This window comes from Camelus bactrianus, chromosome 2 (assembly GCF_048773025.1).
Source record: "Camelus bactrianus isolate YW-2024 breed Bactrian camel chromosome 2, ASM4877302v1, whole genome shotgun sequence".
In the NCBI taxonomy this organism is placed as follows: domain Eukaryota; kingdom Metazoa; phylum Chordata; class Mammalia; order Artiodactyla; family Camelidae; genus Camelus; species Camelus bactrianus.
The window spans coordinates 38,486,298-38,509,467 of NC_133540.1; the positions used below are offsets into that span (position 1 = coordinate 38,486,298).

A 23,170-nucleotide genomic window follows, 5' to 3' on the forward strand; every position below is an offset into this window, starting at 1 on the left:
AATGATGGCCATCTGGCTGCTGTGAATGCTCAGAATGAGTTTGGAAGTGTTCCTTCCTCTGCAATTTTTTGGAATAGTTTCAGAAGGATAGTTGCTAACTCTTCTCTAAATGTTTGGTAGAATTTTTGTTTATTGAGAATTTAATTACTGATTCAATTTCAGTACTGGTAATTGGTATATTCATATTGTCTATTTCTTCCTGGTTCAGTCTTTCCAAATTATACCTTTCTAAGGAATTGTCCATTTCTTCTATGTTGTCATTTTTTTGGGGGGGTTATGGTTGCTCATAGCAGCCTCTTATGATCCCTTGTATTTCTGTGGTATCAGTTATAATTTTTTTCATTTCTGATTTTATTAATTTGGGTCCTCTCCCTTTTTTTCTTGATGAGTCTGACTAAAGGTTTATCAATTTTGTTTATCTTTTTAAAGAATCAGCTTTTAGTTTCATTGATCTTTTCTATTGTTTTTTAAGTCTCTATTTCATTTATTTCTGCTCTAATCTTTATAATTTCTTTTCTTCTACTAACTTTGGGTTTCATTTGTTCTTAATCCAGCTGCTTTAGGTGTAAGGTTTGGTTGTTTACTTGAGATTTTTCTTGTTGCCTGAGGTAGGCTTGTATTGCCATTAAGTTTCCTCTGAGAACTGCTTTTGCTGTGTTCCAGAAGGATGGATCATTGTGTTTTCATTTTCACTTGTTTCAAAGTAATTTTGGATTTTCTCTTTGATCCAGTGATCCATTGGTTGTTTAGTAGCATATTGTTTAGCCTCCATGTGTTTGTAGTTTTTGAAGTTTTTTTTTTTTTTCTTGTAGTTGATTTCTAATCTTACAGCATTTTGATCTGAAAAGATGCTTGGTACAATTTCAGTTTTCTTAAATTTACTGAGGCTAGCTTTGTGGGCGAGCATATGGTCAATTCTGGAGAATGTTTCATGTGCACTTGAGAAGAATGTGTATTCTGTTGCTTTTGGATGGAATGCTCTGTAGCTATCAATTAAGTCCATCTGGGCTAATATATTATTTAGGGCCTGTATTTCCTTTATTGATTTTCTGTCTGGATGACCTGTCCTTTGATGTAAGTAGGGTGTTAAGGTCCCCCCACAATTATTGTGTTATTGCCAACTTCTCCTTTTATGTCTGATAACAACTGCCTTATATATTCAGGTGCTCCTATGTTGGGTGCATATATATTTACAATCATTATATCCTCTTCTTGGATTGATCCCTTAAGCATTATGTAGTGTCCTTCTTTGTCTCTTGTAACAGTCTTTATTTTAAAATCTGTTTTGTCTATATAAATACTACTACTCCAGTTTTCTTCTGTTTTCAATTTGCATGGAACATCTTTTTCCATCCCCTTACTTTCAGCCTGCATGTGTCTCTTGCTCTGAGGTGGGTCTCGTGTAAATAGCATATATATGGGTCTTGTTTTTATATCCATTCAGCCAGTCTATGTCTTTTGGATGAGCATTTAATCTATTTACATTTGAGGTAATTATTGTTATATATTTTTTTATTGCCATTTTGTTAATTGTTTTGGGCTTGTTTTTGTAGGTCTTTTTTTTTTCTTTTCTTTTCTTTTTCTCCTTCTTTTTGTTCTCTTGTGGTTTGATGACTAGAGAAGTTCCTTTAACATTTGTTGTAAGGCTGGTTTGGTGGTGCTGAACTCTTTTAGCTTTTGTTTATCTGTGACGCTTTTGATTTCTCCATCAAGTCTGAACAAGAGCCTTGCTGGATAGAGTATTCTTCGTTTTAAGTTCTCCCCTTTCATCACTTTAAGTATATTGTGCCACTCCCTCAGGCCTGTAGAGCTGCTGCTGAAAAATCATCTGATAACCTTATGGGACTTCCCTTGTATGTTATTTGTTGCTTTTCTCTTGCTAATTTTAATATTTTCTTCCTGTTGTTAATTTTTGTCAATTTGATGACGATATGCCTTGGTGTGTTCCTCTTTGGGTAGATTCTGTGTGGAGCTCTGCACTTCCTGGACTTAAGTGACTGTTTCTTTCCCAAGGTAGGGAAGTTTTCAATTATTATCTCTTCAAACATTTTCTCAGGTCCTTTCTCTCTCTTCTCTTTCTGGGACCCCTATAATGTGAATATTAGTGTGCTTCATGTTGTCCCAGAGTTCTCTTAGAGAATGAAAAGAAGTAAGGATAATTTTTTTTCTGTTCTGAAGTAGTGATGTCCACTAATCTGTCCTCTAGATCATTGATCCATTCTTCTGCTTCATTTATTCTATTCTTGGTTCCTTCTAGTGTGTTATTCATTTCAGTAATTTTATTCTTCATCTGTGGATATTCTTTATATTTTCCAACTCTTTGCTAAAAATATCACTCTGTGCATCTATACTCCTCCTGAGTTCTCTGAACATCTTTGCCATCATTACTTGAAACTCTTTCTCAGATAAATTGCCTATCTCCTCATCACTTATGTCTTCTTCCGGGATTTAACCTTGTGCCTTGGCCTGGAAGATATTCCTCTGCCGCTTCGCATTGTCTGTCTTTCTATCTGTATTTTTAGGTATGTTAGTTATGTTTCTTGATCTTGGAAAAGTGGCCCTCTGTGGGAGACGTCCTATGCATCCCAGCAGTATACTCCTCTTTTGTCACCCAAGGCCAAGGTCCAGCTGGTCCCAGTGTATTTGTGGATTCCTTCCACAGGCTTTGGGATTACTGTTTTCTTATTTCTGGTATCTGCCTCCTGGTGGAAGAGGCTGGGCTAGAGGCTTATGCAGGTTTCCTGGCAGGAGGAGCCAGTGCCTGCCTACAGCTGGGTGACACTTAGTCCTGGACCTCTGGTGAGCAGGGCTGTGTCTAGAGGCATTTGTGGCTCAGGAAGTCTGCTGATGGATGGGTCTGTGTTCCCACCCAGTATGTTGTTTGGCCTGAGGCTTCCCAGCCCTTAAGCCTATAGGCTGTTGGGTGGGGCTAGGTCTTGGTGCTACTGATCCAATCAAGATTCAGCCTCCAGGAAAGCTCATGTAGATGAACACTCCTGGAATGTCTGCCACCAGCTTTTATGTCCCCTGGGTGAGCCACAGCTGTCCCCTACCTTCCCAGGAGATCCTCCAAAACCAGCTGGCAGGTACAGCCCAAGTTTCTATGAAGTCACTGCCTCTGCCCTTGGACCTGGCACATGCAAGATTCTGTGTACACTTCCCAAGAGAATGCAGTCTCTGTTTCCCCTAGTTCCATGGGGCTCCTGGAGTTAAGCCCCTCTGGCTTTCAAAACCAGATTTCCTGGGGTCTCCTCCTCCCAATGCTGGAACCCTGGGCTGGGGAGCCTGACATGGGGCTCAGAACTCTCACTCCTGTGAAAGGGCCTCTGTGACTTAGTTTTTCTTCAGTTTGTAGGCCACCCACCTGGGGGTATGGGGCCCAATAGTATCATGAGCATGCCCCTCCTACCATCCTGCTGTGGTTCCCTCTTCATCCTTCCAGTTGAAGGTCTTTTTTGCTAGGTTCCAATCTTCTTTTCCAATAGTTGTTTAGCAGTCAGTTGTGGTTTTGTTGTAGTCATGAGGACTTGCCTGCTCTTGTCTTTCATGACCAGGGAATCTTTGAAGATTACATAACTATTATGTTGTAAACTGTCCCTCCATTTTTTTTTGTCTAACATTTCCTCGAGATTACCTTCAGGTGATGCATTTTTGCCAGGAATATCTCAGAAGTGATTTTGTGATTTCTTTACATTACATGGAACATGATTACAGTTTGCCTTAGTACAGCTAATGTTAATTTATTTTTTCTAGTTTTATTGAGATATGATTGACATACAGCACCATGTAAGTTTAAGGTATATAATATAATAATTTAATCTACATATATTTTGATATGTACCACAATTAAGTTTACTTTACATCCCTCATCCCATATATGTATATATAGTTTTTTCTTTTATGAGTAGAACTGTTAAGAGTAAATTCTAACAACTTTCAAATAGACCATAGAGCTATGTGAACTATAGTCATCATGTTGTATGTTGCATCCCTGGTACTTATTTATTGTATAATTGGAAGTTTGTGCCTTTTGAATGCCTTCCTCCAATTTCCCCTCTCCCCATCCACCTTGTCTAGTAACCATAAATCTGAACTCTTTTTTCCTATGAGTTTTTTTTTTTTTTAAGATCCCATATATAGATGAGATCATACAGTATTTGTCTTTCTCTTTCTGACTAACTTCATTAGCACAATGCCTTCAAGGTCCATCTGTGTTGTTGGAAATGGCAGGATTTTCTTTTTTATGGCTGAATAATACTTCTTTGTGTGTATGTACACACACACACACACACATATACGTATACTATGACTTCTTTATCCATTCATCCACTGATGGACAGAAGTTGTTTTTATGTCTTTACTATTGTAAATAATGCTTGTGTGAATATGGATGTGCAGATACCTGTATGACATAGTATTTTCAATTCTTTTGGATATATTTCCAGAAGTGGAAATGCTGGATCATATGGTAGTTCTATTTTTAACTTTTTGAGGAACCTCTAAAGTGTTTTCTATAGCAGCTCTACCAATGTACGTTACCACAACCAGTGCATGAGGGTTCAGTCTTCTCCACATCCTCTCCAGCATTTGTTATCGTTTGTCTTTTTTATGACAATATGGGTGAGATGGTGAGGTGATATCTTATTGTGGTTTGATTTGATTTCGAGCATCTTTTCGTGTACGTTTTGGCCATTCATATTTCTATTCAGGTCCTTTACCTATTTTTTAAACAGATTATTTGGGTTTGGTAGGTTTTTTTGATACTGAGTTGTATAAGTTCTTTATTTTGGATATTAACCCCTTATCAGATAAATGGTTTGCAAATATTTACTTCCATTTTGTAGACTGTCTTTTCATTTTATTGATCATTTCTTTTGCTCTGCAGGAGCTTTCTAGGTTGTAGTCCCCTTTTATTTTTGATTTTGTTGCTTGTGCTTTAGGTGTCATATTAAAAAAAAATTGTCAAGACCTGTGTAGTGGACCTACCACTTGCTTTCTTCTAGGAGTTCTATACTTTTGGCCTTATATTTCAGTCTTTGATGAATCTTGAATTAATTTTTGTGAAAGATGTACAATAAGGGTTTAGTTTCATTTTTTTATATATGACTGTCCAGTTTTCTGGCACCATTTATTCAAGAGACTATCCTTTCTCCACTGGATATTCTTGGCTCCCTTGTCAAAAATTAGTTTATTATATATGTGTGGCTTAGTTTCTGGGTTCTCAATTCTGTTCCTTTGGTCTATGTGTCTGTTTTTGTGCCAGTGTTATAATGTTTTGATTACTATACCTTTTAAATATAGCTTGAAATCAGGAAGTATGATGCCTCGTGCTTCATTCTTAAGATTTCTGTGGCTGTTTGTGGTCTGTTTCTTTATATACATTTTACTATTTTTTCTACTTCTGTTAAAAAAAAAAAGCCTATAGAATTTTAATAGGAATTGGTTTGTGGTAGTATAGATCTGTTAATCCTATTGATTCTTCTCATTTATGAACTTGAGATATCTTTACATTTATTTGCATCTTTTTCAGTTTCCTTCATCAGTATCTTGTAGTTTTTGGTGGCGATCTTTCATCTCCTTGGTTAAATTTATTACTAATATTTTATTATTTTTGATTGTATTCTAAATGAGATCATTTTCTTTGTTTCAGATAATTTGTTGTTAGTATAGAGAAACAATTTTTGTATGTTAATTTTGTCCTGGAACTTTACTGAAATGATTAACTTTTTTTTTTTTTTTTTGGTGGGGCATGATTGCTATACATAAAATCATGTCATCTGAAAATACAGCCAGTTTTACTTCTTCCTTTCCAATTCTGATGCTTTTTATTTGTCTTGCCTGATTGCTCAAGCTAGAACTTCCAGTGCTGTATTGAATAGGAGTGGTGAGAGTTGGGCACTCTTGTGCCTTCCTGATCTTGGAGGAAAAGTTTTCAGACTTTCACTATTTAGTATGATGAAAGCTGTGGCCTTTTCACATAGAGCCTTTATCAGGTTGAAGCACTTTCTTTCTGTACCTAATTTGTTAAGAGTTTTTATCATGAACAGATAATGAATTTTGTGAAATGCTTTTTCTGCATTTATTGAGATATTCCTTTCATTCTGTTAATATATTACATATATTGATTTATATATGTTGAATCATCCTTCCATCTCAGGGATAAATCTCATTGATCATGGTGAACGATCCTTTTAATGTGCTGCTGAATTCACTTTAAGTTTTGTATCTATATTCATCAGTAATATTGGCCTGTAGGGTTATTTGTTTTCCTAGCCGTATCCCTTTCTAGCTTTGGTGTCAGAATAATGTGGATCTTGTAAAATGATTCTGGGAGTGTTCCTTCTTCTAGGATTTTTTGGAAGAGTTTGAGAAGGATTAATGTTAATTCTTTAAATGTTTGGTAAAACACATAGTTATTCACAGTAGGGTTTTATAAGCTTTTGTATTTCTATGGTGTCAACTATAATCTCTCCCTTTTCATTTGTAATTTTGTTGATTTGGGTCTCCACTCTTTTTTGATTAGTCTAGGTAATTTTCTTTTCAATTTTGTTTATATTTTCAAAGAACTAACAGTAGTCTTGTTAATCTTTTCTATTGTTTTCCTATTCTCTATTTTACTTATTTCTGATCTAATCTTTTTCTTTACTTCTGCTAACATGGCATTCAATTTGTCTGACCCATCCCCCGCCAACTTTAATTTCTACTTTGATCTATTGGTTGTTTAGGAGAATGTTTAATTCCAAGTATCTGTGAGTTTTCCAGTCTTCCCTCTTACTAATTTTTAGTTTCATATGACAGGGTCAGAGAAGCTATTGGTATGATTTCAGCCTTCTTGAATTTACTGTCTTTTTGAGGGGTTGAACATACGACCTCTTCAATAAAATGTTCCATGTGTGTGAAAGAAGACTGTGTCTTCTGCTGCTGTCAGATAGTGTTCTGTACATGTCTCTCATGTTCATTTTGATCTACATTGTTCAAATCTGCTACTTCCTTACTGATTCTGTCTTTAGAGCAGAATATTAAAGTCCTTAACTATATAAATTGTGGTTTATTTCTCCTTAGAGATCAGTGAGGTTTTTTTTTTCCTCTTTCTTTCCTTCTCTCTGTCCCTCTGAATCCACCCACACAACTATCTATGTATCTTTCTTTTTACCTACTTACCTTTCCATTCATCCAGCTACCCACCCTTCCATTCATCCATCAATGTACACATGTACCTATCCAGGCACCCACGTAACTTTTTAAATTCCTTCTTCCTTTCTCCTTCCCTCCCACATACCTATCTTTTTACCTACTTACGTCTCCATTCATCCAGCCACCCACCTGCGTTTATTTCTTCCTTCCTTCCTTCCTTCCCGTCTCTCTCCTCCTCTGCATCCCCCAACCCACATATCTATCTTTTTAACTACCTACCACTCCATTTGTCCAGCTACCCATCCTTCCATTCATCCATCAATCCATGTAAGTACCTATCCAGGCACCATATTACTTTCTTTCTTTCCTTCCTGCTACCCACCTTTCTTTCTCTTCCTTCCGTCTCTCTCCCTCCCACATATTTTTACCTACCTACCTCTCCATTCGTCCAGCCACCCACCAATCCATACATCCAACTATATACCAACCCATATACCTATCTTTCTTCCCTTTCCCTCCCTTCCACATATGTAACTTTTTACCTACTCAACTCTGCATTTGTCCAGCCATCACCCCTTCTGAACATCTATCAATCCATACACTTACCTATCCAACCATCCATGTAACTTTTTAACTTCCTTCCTTTCTACTTCCCTCCCTGCCTCCCCATTCTCCACCTACCCATCCACCTATGTACCAAATCATATACCTACCTATCCAGCCACTCACTTCTTTCTCTCCTTTCTGTTCATCTCGCTCACTGCCTCCCATATATCTGTTTACCTGTCCATTTGTCCAGCCACCCACACATGTTTTTCTTTCCTTCCACCTCTCTCCCTCCACATATCTATCTCCGAACCCATGTACCAACATATCCAGACACCCACCTACATTTCTTTCCTTCTTTCTTTCTCTCCCTCCATATCCACCCACCCACCTATCTTTATCCCTACCTACCTCTACAGTAGTCCAACTACCCACCCTTCCATACATCCATCTATCTACGAACCCATGTACCTACCTATCCAGACACCTTTCTTCCTTCCCTCTCTCCAACATATGGAACTTTTTACCTACTTACCTCTGCATTCGTCCAGCCACTCACCTTCCTTTATTTCTTTCCTTCATTCCTCCCTCCATTCCTTTTTCTGTCCCCTGCATCCACCCATCTACCTATCTTCTTATGTACTTACCAATCCAGCCACCCACCTTTCCATACATCCATGAATCCATGTACCTACCCATCCAGCCAACTTTCTTTCTTCCTTCCATCTCTCTCCCTCCCTCCCACAATCTTTTTATCTACTTACCTGTCCATTCATCCAGCCACCTACCCATCCATACATCTATCTATCCAGCCACAGAGCTTTCTTTCTGTCTCTCCGTCTCTCTCCCCATCCCTTCGCATCCTCCCCCCAACCTATATTTTTATGTACTTACTTCTGCATTCGTCTAGCCATGCACCCTTTATACATCCAACTATGAACCCATGTACCAACGTATCCAGCCACCCACCTACGTTTCTTTCCTTCCTTTTTCTGTCCCCTGCAGACACCCTCCTATTTACATATCTTTTTACCTACCCACCTACCAATCCATTCATCCATCAATCCATGTACTTACCTATCCAATCACCCATGTAACTTTTTAACTTCTTCCTTCCTTTCTCCCTCCCCATCCTCCACCCATCTATCCTTTTACCTATCTACCTATCCATTCATCCACCCACCCATCCATCTATGTAACAACCCAATTTACCTACCTATCCAGCCACCCACTTTCCTTTATTTCTTTCCTTCACTCCTCCCTCCATTCCTTTTTCTGTCCCCTGCATCCACCCATCTATCTTCTTATGTACCTACCAATCCAACCATCCAGCCACCCCTTTCCATACATCCATCTATGAATCCACGTACCTACCTATCCAGCCAACTTTCTTTCTTCCATCTCTCTCCCTTCGCATCCTCCCCCTCCACCTATCTATCTATATTTTTATCTACTTACTTCTCCATTCATCTAGCCACCTACCCTTTTATACATCCATCTGTAAACCCATGTACCGACGTATCCAGCCACCCAATTACGTTTCTTTCTTTCCTCTCTCTCCCGCCTCCACCAACCCACCTTTTTCCCTAGCTACCTCTACATTTGTCCAACTACCCTCCCTTCCGTACATCCATCTAAAGGCCTACCCAGCCACCCACATAACGTTACTTTTTTCCTTCCTTCCTTTCTCCCTGCCACCCCATCCTCCACCCACATATCCATTTGTCCAGGAACTCACCCTTCCATACGTCCATCTATGAACCCATGTACCTACCCATCCATTCATCCATCTATGTGTCAATCCATATACATATCTATCTAGCCATCCACATAATGTTCTTTACTTTCCTTCCTCCTTCCACCCACCTTTCTATCCTTTCACCTACCTATCTAGCCACGCACATTTCATTCATTCTTCCTCTCTTCCTGTCTCTCTCCTCCTCCCTTTGCATCCTCCCACCCACCTTTTTACCTATCTACCTATCCATTCATCCACCCACTCATCCTTACATGCATCTATATAACAACCCATATACTGACCTATCCAGCCACCCACCTTTTTTCCCCTTCTTTATTCCTTCCTTTTTTCTCTCTCCCTCCATCCACTACCCCCCTTTCCATACATCCATCTATCTATCCATGTAAGTACCTATCCAGCCACCCACATTTCATTCTCTTTCTTTCCTTCCATCTCTCTCCCTCCCTGCTACATATTTATCTTTTACCTATTTACCTCTCCATTTGTCCAGCCACCCACCCTTCCATACATCTGTCAATCCATGTACGTATCTATCCAGCCATCCATGTAATGTTCTTTATTTCTTGCCTTCCCTCCTTTCTCTCTCCCTCCCTCTCTACCACCCCATCCGCCACCCACCTTTCTTTCTTCCTTTCCCTATCTATATTTTTCCTACTAACTTCTCCATTTGTCTAGCCATGCACCCTTCCTTGTTTTTCTCTGTCTCTTCTCTCTCCCTCCACGTACACCCACCCACCTTTTTCTCTACCTACCTCTACATTCATCCAACTACTCACCCTTCCATACATCTATCAATCCATCTAAGTCCCTACTCAGCCACCCACATAACTTTTTTTCTTCCTTCCTCCCTGTCACCCCATCATCCACCCACTTTATCTATCCACTTACCTACCAACCTATACATTTGTCCAGGAACCCACCCTTCAATACATCCATCTATCTATGAACCCATGTACCTACCTATTAAGACACCCAACTTTTTCCTTCCTTCTTTCTATCTCCCTCCCACATATCTATCTCTTTACCTACTTACCTCTGTATTCGTCCATACATCTATCAATCCGTCTATGTACCTATCCAGCCACACACATTTCCTTCCTTCCTTCCCCCTCCTCTCCCTCCGCATCCTCCCACCCAACTATCTTTTTACCTGCTTACCTCTCCATTCGTCCAGCCACCCAGTTTTCCATACATCCATCTACTACCTCATGTACCTACATATCTACCCACCCACCTTCCTTCCTTCCTTTTTTCTGTCCCCTGCATCCACCCACCTATCTACCTCTCCATTCATTCAGCTACCCACTCTTCCACACATCAATCATTTAAGTACCTATTCCAGCCACCCACATAACTTTCTTTACTTCCTTCCTTCCCTCTCTCCCCATCTTCCACCCACCTACCCTTCCATCTCCCTACAAACCTATATACCTACTTATCCAGCCACCCATTTTTCCTGGTCCTTGATTTTGTTCATTGGTATCTGTGAATTTGATTAAGCATTCTCCTCACCTGTTCTCTGTGGCAGAGAGAGTTCTTCACTAGTCAGCTCAGTTTAGCTCTGGATTTGTTCACAGATAACTCCCTTGGGTGTCTAGGCTTGATAACAGGGTCTGTTTCGGGGTGAGGCAACTGCCTGAGCTTTGAGGTCAGAGTGGGGTGGCTGCTAGCTGAGGATTTGGATAGGACTTCTGGCTTGCTTCCCTCACCAAACAAGGATGAAATATGGTTTCTGCAGCTGCCTGGGTCCTCTGGTGAGACAGTTGGGGCTTAGTTCTTAGCAGTTAGGGCTATGAATTAGCTTCCCTTCCCTGGCAGAACAGGAGAAATGTTCCCAGGACCTGCATAGCTCATTGTTTTGGACCCAAATTAGGCAGGACTGAATTCCCTGACCAGACAAACCACCTGTTTAGCTTTGCAGGTGGGGAAAGCCACAGGCTATGCTCTCTGTTCAGCTTACACTGTATGCGGGTCTGCTGAGTGGGTAAGCAGCTTCTCACGTGCTCTGCTTAGGTCACCTGTTCGGGCAGCCTGAAGCTGAGCCATGATGTGGGGGAGAGACAGATGTTACCCTGGGCTCTCGTTCCCCTTTGGAATGAACCATAGGCTCAGGGACAATCATTCTGTGTGGAGCTGTGCTGGCCTGAGGGAGGGCAGTGTAATCAGCATACAACTATTTCTTTTACCTCTAATGCAGACGGTCTTGGTCTCTGTGATGCAGGTGATGCTTCAATCTCACTCCCATGTTCTAGGATTTTCTCATTAATGAATAGTTGTTATTTGTGACTTTGCTCCCCATCACAAGAGGAACAACTGACTTACATCACAACCTTGGTGATATCATTCTCTAGAAGTGTTTCTTTACATGTTCATTAGAAACCCAGCCTGATGGATGCTCTCCCATCTTCAACAGCGCTCCCAATATCACCTGAGAATCAACATCAGCTTGATTTTGAGAAAAGATCAGAATTACAGGATCTTAAGAGGTTTTTATGGGACAGTCCTAGAAATGGCATAAGAACTTTGGCCCACATTCCACTGATCATAACCCAGTCACATGGACATTAGGATGTTTAAGGAAGGCTGGAGAATATGTTGTCTACTTTGGCAACTGCTAACAGCCTGAGTTATACACAATAGGGAGCAAAAATCTTTGGCAGACAACTAGCCATCTTTGCTATAAGACATTGAAAAGTATATAACCTCTCTTCATGTTGTCTAGTATATAAAGAAGATAACTAATAGAATGTCCAGTTAATGTAGCATGTTCAAATATATCATACCTGTCTGAAGAATGATTCCTTTACCTGAAAGAAATGATTTGAATACTTACCTAGAGGCTAGATAAAGGGTGCCAGAGAGGAAAAATCTAGTATCTCCAGCAGTTCTAGAAAAGAACGTATACAGACCAGTAGCATTAAGCATCTAATCCTGACAGGCCTATTCTGTATAGAATGGATACGTCAAATGTGTATGTTGGTGATGGTAGCCATTGAGATTATCCAGTAAGACTTACTGTGATTGTATAATTGCATATTTAACATAAAATCATCTAATAATCCTATGATCTCCCACATAAATTTTTCTTGTAGGAAAAGAAGATACTGCTAGCTAGTAAGTATTCTGTTTTGCCTGGCTGTTTTATTTCTCTGTGTAAAACAATTCATTAGCATTTTGGTTAAGTACATCAATCTCTTATGAGGTAAATTAGCATAGGTTTTAGAGTTTCATAGTACTAATTTCCCTATCCAATTTCGAAATCAATTGAAAAAGAAGACCAATAGAGTTAGGTAGATGAGAGATCATATATGACTTGTTTACATTAATAAAGTTAATACTGGAAACTGGGACATATGTCTGCAGAATTACACAGGTTTACCCTTCCAATCAAGGCAATGCTGGAAGGATGCACACCACCTCCTACAGAGTTTCCCCTATATGGTTTATGACACAAAGAAGCAAAGCATAGCATTGGACACATGGTGGCAGCAGATTCAACTCCCAGGAGGCCTTGAGCTTCATTATACACTCATTGTAATATATTAACACGGTAAATGGCACTCACAAGGCTGATCATAAAAGGTCAAACAGTGGGCAGTGGCCCTTTTCCTGGGAATCCCAGCCCCTTCTACAAAGTAGTTGGAATAATCCTCCCACTTGTTAACATATAAAATAACCAAGCACATAAAAATTAGCAACATTGCATCTCATGGACGCTCTCCCTTCAGAGTAAAATGGCCCACAATCTGTCTATGGATTATGTATCTAAGTAAATCTACCTTTACTTTAAAAAAAAAAAAAGATCAGAAAGACACATTTCTTATGTGTAATCTAAAACATGATACAAGTGAACTTATTTACAAAATAGACAGACTCACAAACAGAAAACAAACTTATGGTTACAAAATGGGGAGGGATAAATTAGAAGTTTAGGATGAGCAGATACAAACTACTATATATAAAATAAGATAAACAACAAAGACCTACCATATATCCCGGGTAACTACAGTCAATATCTTGTAATAACCTATAGTGGAAAAGAATCTGAAAAAAGGATATATATGCATATACATATACACATCTATATAACTGAATCACTTTGCTATACACCTGAAACATTGTAAGTCACTATTTATTTCAATTAAAAAAAAATTAAAAAGGATGGTAGCAAGCATGCCCAGGCCGTCAAACTGGCAAGTCATCTATTTGCCATGAGACTGAGAGGCAGAGAGATGCCCTGAGAATTAAACTAGAAGAGCTCACTCCATGTGACACTGATCTGGTTGGGGCAGGTGAAGACAGCAGCAGCATTCACGTATGACAAACACGAATTATTCCCCTAGAGATAACCAATGACCTGTGAGTGTATGTAAATTAATTTTTTTTTTTTAGTTGTAGGTCTGAGAACCCAAAGTTTATACCACAGAAAACAATGTGTGCCGTCCAAGTGCATAGGCATCATTTTCAAATAACATTTCTATGTTGTTGCTCCTTACCTTCAGCAGTTTCTAATATTTACAGTTTCTTAACTCAAGATTCTTATTCTGTCCAACTACTTTTGAGACAGAGCAGATAGTTTTAACATGTAAACATTCTTTTTCACATCATAGCATTTGTGTATAAGCACAAGTTTAAATCATACAACTAAATGAAAATAGGAAACAACTGAAAATATAGACAACACCATTATATTAATGGTGACTTCAAAGTTATATTGGCAATAGGAAATTTCTTAAGGTAGCAAGAAAAAAATCAGTATCATGATACACTGAGGGAGAGCAGAGTCACATTTTAAAGATTTATTACTGAGGGCTTACAATTGAAAGGCAGATGTGCTCATGCAGAAATCGACGAAAATGATCTGATATGCCAAGGAAACAAAACAAACACTACTTCAGAAGAGCTGAAAAGTTAAGCATTGATTGGAAGTATGATACTTAAAAGACAAAGACATTTTTGTACCTTTTGCCTCACTCAAAAGATGCAAGAAAATCTTTCAGAAAAGAATAAAATTTGACATTGTCTGTGAAAATGATATTTAGAAGTGATGTATTTTAACTTTAATATGCTCTCCTTATGAAAGACTCATGCAATCTCCAACAGTTGCTAGTTCACTTAATTGTACCATAACTCAGGGTGTGAATAATGCTATTAATAGGTCCAGAAATATTTTCTTGCCTTAAACAATTTAGAGTTCTATTTTAAATACTTTTCATAATTTTGCATTATGGCATTTGAATCACAACTGCATTTAAAACTACTGTGAAAAAAGCAGTGAAAGTGACAGGCCTTACCCCAATGGACAGGCAGTTGATACTTTCGCATGAAGCATCAGTGCAGAGCAAGAAATTCACTTCTGGTTTCACGGGAATACTAATTAGGCTGTGTCTGTATACAACCAAGTGAGTTAAGATTCAATTTATAAAGTGAAATTCATAAGAGACACATTTAGTGGTCAAAATGAGGAAAAAAAGAAAAAGATTCTTGGTAAAGTAGTAGCCTATTTATAAATATGATGGATGAAGGAAGGATATTGATGGGCCATCTCTATTTTTTCCAGACTGTTTCTACACCAAGAACAGCAATGGTGGTGGTGAATCATAATGGAGGCTAGACTATGAGTAGCATCCAGTGTTACAGCAGGGGACTGAACTGACTAAGCAGAAATCAAAACTAACCATCAAACAAAATACCTAAGCACTACATGCTTCACCAAGAACTAACAAACATCTTCTATCTGGGTGACTGCGTGTCCTGAGGGTGGAATGCCAAAAGCTGAATTCTCAGCATTTTCTTCCTGGAGTTGTGATCCCAAATCAATATTCATCTGTTTGCCTTAACTATTGCCGAGCAAACAGCTGTACCACATAAAATTACCTCGTTCGAAGACGAAGTGGAGGCAAAAAGTTCCAGCTCAGAACATATGCACTGATACTGTAGGAAAGGGAGGAGTGATAAATATAATAATTAAGCTTATAAGCTTTTGCACAGCAAAGGAAAGCAAAACAAAAAGACAACCTACAGAATGGGAGAAAATATTTGCAAATGATACAACTGACAAAAACTTAATTTCCAGAACATATAAACAGCTCATACAACTTAATAGAAATAAACAATCTAAAAATGGGCAGAAGAATTAAGCAAGCAATTCTCCAGTGAAGACATATAAATGGCTGATAGGTAGATGAAAAGATGCTCAGTATCACTAATGATCAGAGAAATGCAAATCAAAACTACAATGAGGTATCACCTCACACCAGTCAGAATGGCCATCATTAAAAAGTCCATGAACGATAAATGCTGGAGAGGCTGTGTAGAAAAGGGAACCCTCCTACACTGCTGGTGGGAATGCAATTTGATGTAGCCATTATGGAAAACAGTATAGAGATTTCTCAAAAAAGTAAAAATAGACTTACCTTACAATCCAGCAATCCCATTCCTGGGCATATGTCCAGAGGGAACTCACTGCAAAAAGATACATGCACCCCAATGTTCATAGCAGCACTATATACAACAGCCAAGAAATGAAAGTAACCTAAATATCTATGGACATATGACTGGATAAAGAAGTTGTGGGGGGTGTTTGTGTGTGTGTGTGTGTGTGTATAATGGAATACTACTCAATGATAAAAAATAATGCCATTTGCAGAGCGTCATCTAAGTGAAGTAAGCCAGAAAGAGAAAAATAATATATCACTCATATGTGAAATCTAAAAAAAGAAAGAAAAAGACACTAATGAACTCACCTACAAAACAGAAACAGACTCATAGACACAGTAAACTTACGGTTACTTGGGGGAAGGGGAAGGGATAAATTTGGGAGCTTGAGATTTGTAAATGTTAGCCACTATATATAAAAATAGGTTTAAAAAATTCAAATAACACACTTCAGAAAAAATAATTCTACCCAGACAACAGGAAACATTTCACACAAATACATCTCCATACCCTTAAACAAACCTCTCCTTTAGAAAAAAATTCTAACATAAAATGAAATGTAAAGGATAAAGGAGATTGAAAATAGTGATTAAAAAAGAGAGAAGGCACAGTAGCAGATAAAATAGGAACCAGCAAACCACAGAAAATGTAGAAATGAAGCAATCAAACCACTACACTAATGTAAACTACATTTGAACCAGGAAGAAATAGAAGAAATACTACTGAAAACAGAGAAAGGAATAAGGACAAACACAACCAAAGTAGGAAAAACAAAATAGTTTAAAACATTTTAATGAATGTGATTAATGGGATGATAGACATGGAAAAAACAGAAAACGAGTGGAATTCTAAAAAGAGACTATTTTAAAAATTCACAAAGAACATTTCCTGAAATAATAGGAGAATTGGCTCTCTAGACCAAAAATGCAAAATTTGTCCCAGGAAAAGTTGATTTAAAATGATGAACCCTGGCATACGTTGATAACATTATTGAACTTGAAGGCTCAGGAAAGAAACCTATGGCATTCAGACAGAAAAATTAAATTACCTGTAAAGATGAAGCATAAAATAACTGGCTTCAGGGTTCTCTTCAGTAAATGATATTAGCCAACAGTTGAGCAATATGGAGTACTCCACACAGACATATCCTAAATTTTTTTTATAACACTTATATTTTTATTCATTTAAAATATGAATGGGACTTCTGGTTTAATATGATGATGCAGAAATCCTGAACTCACCTCCGTCCACAGACACACTAAATCTAGGCTACATGTGGAACAATAGCCTGGAAAAAGAGAAACCAACTAGCCGAGTAACCCCTGCACGCCAGGTAAGTGAGAAGGAAAGCCTAAGAAGCGGGTGGGAGTGGCGGAGAGGCAAACTGGCCACCAGCCCACCCCCTGCACAGTGGCTCAAATCCCCACCTTCTCCTTGAGAAGCAAAAGGTTGGAACTCCAGATCAAGTATTCCAACTTGTAAGCGTCCAGCTGAGAGACAAGACCCCGAACCATCTAGTTTTGAAAGCTAACAGGGCTTGCATCCATGAGAACCAGAGGGCCACAGTGAGCTGAGAAATGGTCCTTACAGGGCCCTGGCACTCCAGACTCAGCTGTCCTACCGCCCAGTACGGAGGCAGGCATCTTCTTTAACCCACATTTAGGAGCCTGCTGAAATACTCTCCGGGGGTGGAGTTTGGCAGGTGCCAAGTTTATCCTCTCCCTCTACTCCCTCCAGCTCACTGGTGTCTTCCAGAAGGAGCTTGTACCCTTGCTGGCACCCTCATTTTTGTGGCTGCTACCCAAGGGACATCCCTATGTCACCCGGCTCTGGTGGCCAGAGAGGCATAGGCTCTCGGGTCCCCTAGGACTATAACAAACTGAGAAAGAATTCTTAGCTATCATCACCAGGGCACAGCAAGAGGCAGCAAACAGAAATGCCCAGTCTTTCTATGAAAGATGCCTATTAGCTAATACTCACAGCTGCTGTCGAGAGGCAGGGTTCTAATTAAATATATATCTAAGAGCCAACTTTAATCCTTTCCAGAGACCCTAGAGGGTGGGCAGTATCTTTGTCCTCTCCCTCTGCCATGCTCCAGCCAGCCAGTACCTCTCAGAAGGGAGCCTGTACACATGCCCCGGTTGTGCAGGTGCTGCCCAGGGGCTGCTTCTTGATCGTTTGTGGTGGCCATTGGGGCTCGAATTCATGAGTCTTGTGTCACTGTAACAAAGGGAAAGACAGTTCCTGGCTGGCTATCACCCCCATGGCAGCACAGGCAGCAGACTGAAACATACCCAAAGTCTATGAAAGAGGACCACTAGCTTGACCTGGAGCTTCTGCCTGAAGGGCAGGCTTCTCCTTTGACACACAACTAGGTGCCATCCAGGGACGAAAGCTATTCGGTACCATCTTTGTGCTCTTTCTCTGCATTACAACAGCTCACCATTATCTCACAGAAAGCAGCTTGTGCACACTTCTGACACCCAATTTTTGTGGCTGCCACCCAGGGAACACCTCTAAATGACGTAGGTCTGGTTTCCAGTGAGACTTGTGCTTGCAAGGAGCCAAGAGTGTACAGTGGAGAAAAGGACAGTCTCTTCAGTAAGTGCTGTTGGGAAAACTGGACAGTCTCATGCAAAAGAATGAAACTGGGTCACTGTGTTATACCATAAACAAAAATTAACTCCAAATGATGAACGACTTGAATGTAAGACCTGAAACCATTAAACTTCCAGAAGAAAACATACGCAGTAAGCTTTTTACATTGGTCTTGGTGATAATTTTTTCAATTTGATACCAAAAGTGGAAGTAAACAAGTGCGACCACATCAAACTAAAATGATTCTGCACAGCAGAGGAAACCAACACAATGAAGACAGCCTACTGAATGAGGAAAAAAAAAATCTTCAAATTATTTATCTTATGCAAATATATATGCAAAGTATGTGTAAAGAATTTGTACAATTCAATAACAAACAAGAAATCTATTTAAAAATAGGCAGAGCATCTAAACAGACAATTTTTCCAGAGTAAAAATATAGATGTCCAACCGGTACCTGAAAAGATGTTCAACATCACTAATCATCAGGAAAATAAAAATCAAAGCAATGATGAAATATCAACTTATTATATCTGTTAGAATGGGTATTATAAAAAAGGTATGAAATACCAGGTACTGGCAAGGATGTGAGGAAAAAGAACCTTTGTGCACTGTTTGTGAGAATGTAAATTGGTACAGCCACTAGGGCAAACAGGATGGATATTCCTCCAGAATATAAACAGAACTACCATATAATTCAACAATTTTACTTCTGGGTATTTATCCCAAGAAAATAAAGATAGTATCAAAAAGATATCTGCACTCCCAGTTCCGTGAAGCACATTTATCATAGCCAAGATATGGAAGCGTCCTAAGTTCCCACTGATGGATGAGTGGATAAAGAAAGCATGAGTTTGTTTAGATGGATAGATAGATAAACATACATACACTGGAATATTATTCAGCCTTAAATGGAAAATCTTGCCATTTGCAGCAACAACATGGATGGATTCTAGGACATTATGCTCAGTGAAATAAGTCAGGAAGACAAAAACCACATGATCTCACTTACATATACAATTAAAGAAAACCCTACAAAACAAGAAACAAACCAAGCTTATAGACACAGAGAACGGATTGGTGGTTGCAAGAGGTGGGAATGTGGGGTGAGTGAAATGGGTGAAGAAGATCAAAACGCACCAACTTCCAGTCGTGGGCTGTAATGTACAGTATGGTGACTCTGGTTAATACTGTATTGCATATTTGAAAGTTCTAAAAGAGTAAATCTTGTAAGTTCTCATCACAAGAAAAATTTTGTAACTGTAACATGATGAATGGTAACTAGATTGATTGTGGTGATTATTTTGCAATATATATAAATACTGAATCATTGTACACCTGAAACTAATATAATGTTAGTGTTATATGTCAATTTTATCTCAATTAAAAATAATTAAAAATTTAAACAAAAACAAAGTCTTTCCTAAGTATATACACTTAACAAATAGAGACATGTATTTACCAAATAACCTTTCTTGATAAAGAAAAATTAAGATATTCAACCAAGAGATAATTAGCACATACAAATCAGGAATGATGAAGCTATGGTTTTAAAAGTGTCATTTCCTTATATAGAAATATATTCCATTTATAAAGTATAAAAATAAATCTTGTACAAATTTGGGCATTATTGATACCGAAATGACAATGGTTTAAGCCTTTGTAATGGGAGACCCTATTTCTCTCTCAATATACCATTTACCCCGCCTTCTCACTCAACAGTCCATTATTATATACAAGATTCAAAAGTTCATCTGTTCTGTGTAAGAGCCAGAACTAGCCTTCACTGTGTTTAAACAAATCTTTCTGGAACTCTATGTACATTCTTTGTTCCTTATTTGTAACATTACCTGTGGAATGGAAATTTACAGACTCTGCTTTGAACTTACGTTTCTGAACACAATGCCTCTATTCGACCTATTTTAACTTCAAATTACTTTATTAATTCTACATCCTTATATCCTAAACCATTATGTGTACCATAGATTTCTTTCCAAAGAATCTTTTTTCTCCTGCATGTAACCACTAACCTCTTCAAAATTTCTAAAATTTCAGGAAATACACATGAAACAGATGCCAGATTTAATTCAAATTCAGTTTGATCATATTGGGCAAAAAAAATCTATATTGGAGTAAAACACAATGGCTTTTTCTGTGGGTAAACCACAAGAAAGAAGAAAATACCAGTTTTACTGCTCACTTATCCAAAAATATTTATGGGGAATCTTAATTATCAGTGACAATTTGATGTCTGGCAAATCATGTGATCTGTGTTTATTTGTTAAAAATTAAGTAATGATAATGCTATCAGTAAAATTTTTAAAAGGACATTAACTCACAGAATTATGATGATGATTAAGTTAAATGATGCAATGAGAAATCTCTCAACTTAGTGCCTGCAATTTATCAAATGTTCAGTAATTACTGTTTTATTCTCCCAGAGTATTGGCCCGCACAATGCATTCACATAAAACAGCCCCAGTCTCTCTAAGGTGCAAAGCCAAGTAAACAACCTGGAAGTCCCCAAACACAATGCTTCTAGCCAGCAGTCATTTGGGGGAAGACAAAACCACATTGCCTCTTTCCTTTTAGGTCTGAGAAATGTAGCTTGGATATGTTCACCTTCCACAGAGTGACTTTTTGGCCTTTGCTCTGCCTTCCTGCTTGTCTCCTAAGTCCTATTTTCTGCCAATTCTATTTCAAGACTGACATGATTCCAGGTGCTCCAGCTGCCAGTTCTACAACACCGTGCTTGCTTGCCATCACAGGACTGGAAGGACAGTTACAGCAGAGAGACGTCTTCCCTGCCTGCTGTGGCAGTGAGCCTGCCACTGTGGCCACCCTGGCTTTTCACTTGCTGTGTGTAGGATCTGGCTGTCCTTTTGGATTGCCCTGTCTTGCATTTAGATGCAGAGCTTTTGAGATTAATTCCATGAGCCTTCCCTGGTACATTACCCCAGAGTATTTTTTTCCCATTATATAAATGCTCATAGCACGATTGTCATTTATCAGACATTTAGGAAGCCAAAATTATCCAGCACCACACTAAGTAATACAGACATAAAGATACCTAAAGATCAGTCACTACCTTCAAAACCTTCAGCTAGTAAAATAATCCTTAGTAATTTTTTCTAACATCCCTAAGAGGACAGAGATCCAGGATCAGAAACCTTAGTTCTTATCCAGCCAAACTGCTGTACCAGATTTCTTAGCATAGATGGTTGGGGATGTCGTAGGAAAGAGCTTCAACAAAGGAATAAGAAAAATAGCAACCAACGTTTACTGAGAGTACACAACTACCAGAAGGGTTTTACATGTATTAACTCATTTATTCTCCCTAACAATCACAGAAGTGTGGTACCATTATTATCTCTGTTTTACTGATGAAATGAAAAGCACAAGAAAATTAACCCAGGTTACCTAGTCAGTTAGAGCTGTATTTTGAACTGATGAAACAAACATTCATATTCTAAGGCAAGACAAGGAAAATTTAAACATAAAAAATTTTCTCTGCCCTTTGGCCTCCTCCCTCCCTCTACTGTGCATTGTGTGTCTCCATTATGACTCCACCAAACCTCCCCATTGGCAGCAATACCTGCTCAGCCATAAAGAACAACATTCTCCCAGCACCATCAAGACAACTCCTTAGATAATCTTCTTTCTTAATCTTACAAGGGGCCACGATGACCCATGACTCACTACTCGATTTTTACATGCAGATCCGGACTCTGCTAACTACCTACATCATTTAATGCACAGCCCTCTGTCTCAAAAATCTATAAAACATGCTTTGAACTTTAACGGGTGGGACAGTTCTTGGAGCTTTCTGAGAGGCTGTTCCCGGGTTATAATCCTCAGTTTAGCTTGAATAAAATTTTATATTTCTTAGATCAACTAGTTAATTTTTTTGTCGCTGGAACTCAGCTCTCTAGTACTGGAAAAAGTCACACGCATGCATGAACACACAAGATCACTAGTGATAGAAATATACATAGGGATATTGCTTGACTTTGGGAATGCTGGATTATGACTCTGCTAAGATCATTGCGTCGCTACACTGGTATTCTGAGATTCAAGTGCTGTAAACTGTACTACAGCCATTTCAGTAAATATATATATGTGCTTTGATTTCAATGAATCTTTACATTATACAGCATAAACATTTCCTCTACACAAACGAAGACCGATAGCATAACAGAGACTGGTGCATAGCACACATACCCTATACATTCACTGAATTATTTTCCTGGGTTTATACCTTTGTTATCCCAATTAGACTGCTCTTTGATAGCCCATTTATTTTTCTACTTAAATTTGGACTTTCTCCAAATATCAGACTTTCTGCAAGACTGTGAATTTCATAAGACACTTGATGGTGCTGTCAATTTCTGTATGATTTATTGATCCTGTGAGTTTGAATTTTGTTGATTTAACCAGTATTACATTTTCAGGTGCATGTATCTCACCTAATAAACTAGGAAGGAAATAATTTCATAATTTCCACAAGCTTTAGCACTAGAATGGAACAATTTCAGAAGATAATGGTGGTTATTTTTAGTGCAGGGATTATTTCAAAATACCAGACACACACAGGTATAAAGTGATTACTATAATCTGTGAAGCAGCTTTTTATGTTTTTACATGCTTTTATTACTAGAATTTTATTACTACATTTAAATTGCTCTAAGGTAGGAT

At 38.6% G+C, this 23,170-nt stretch overlaps 1 long non-coding RNA gene across 1 annotated transcript; it reads right to left on the bottom strand.

The window, feature by feature from the left end:
* Positions 1 to 6,986: 6,986 nt before the first annotated feature.
* Positions 6,987 to 8,625, bottom strand: LOC141579794 (uncharacterized). The gene is made up of 2 exons (XR_012511794.1): positions 8,497 to 8,625; positions 6,987 to 8,464 (listed from the first exon to the last, which is right to left on the bottom strand). It is a non-coding gene; the product is annotated as an uncharacterized LOC141579794 (long non-coding RNA).
* Positions 8,626 to 23,170: the final 14,545 nt, after the last annotated feature.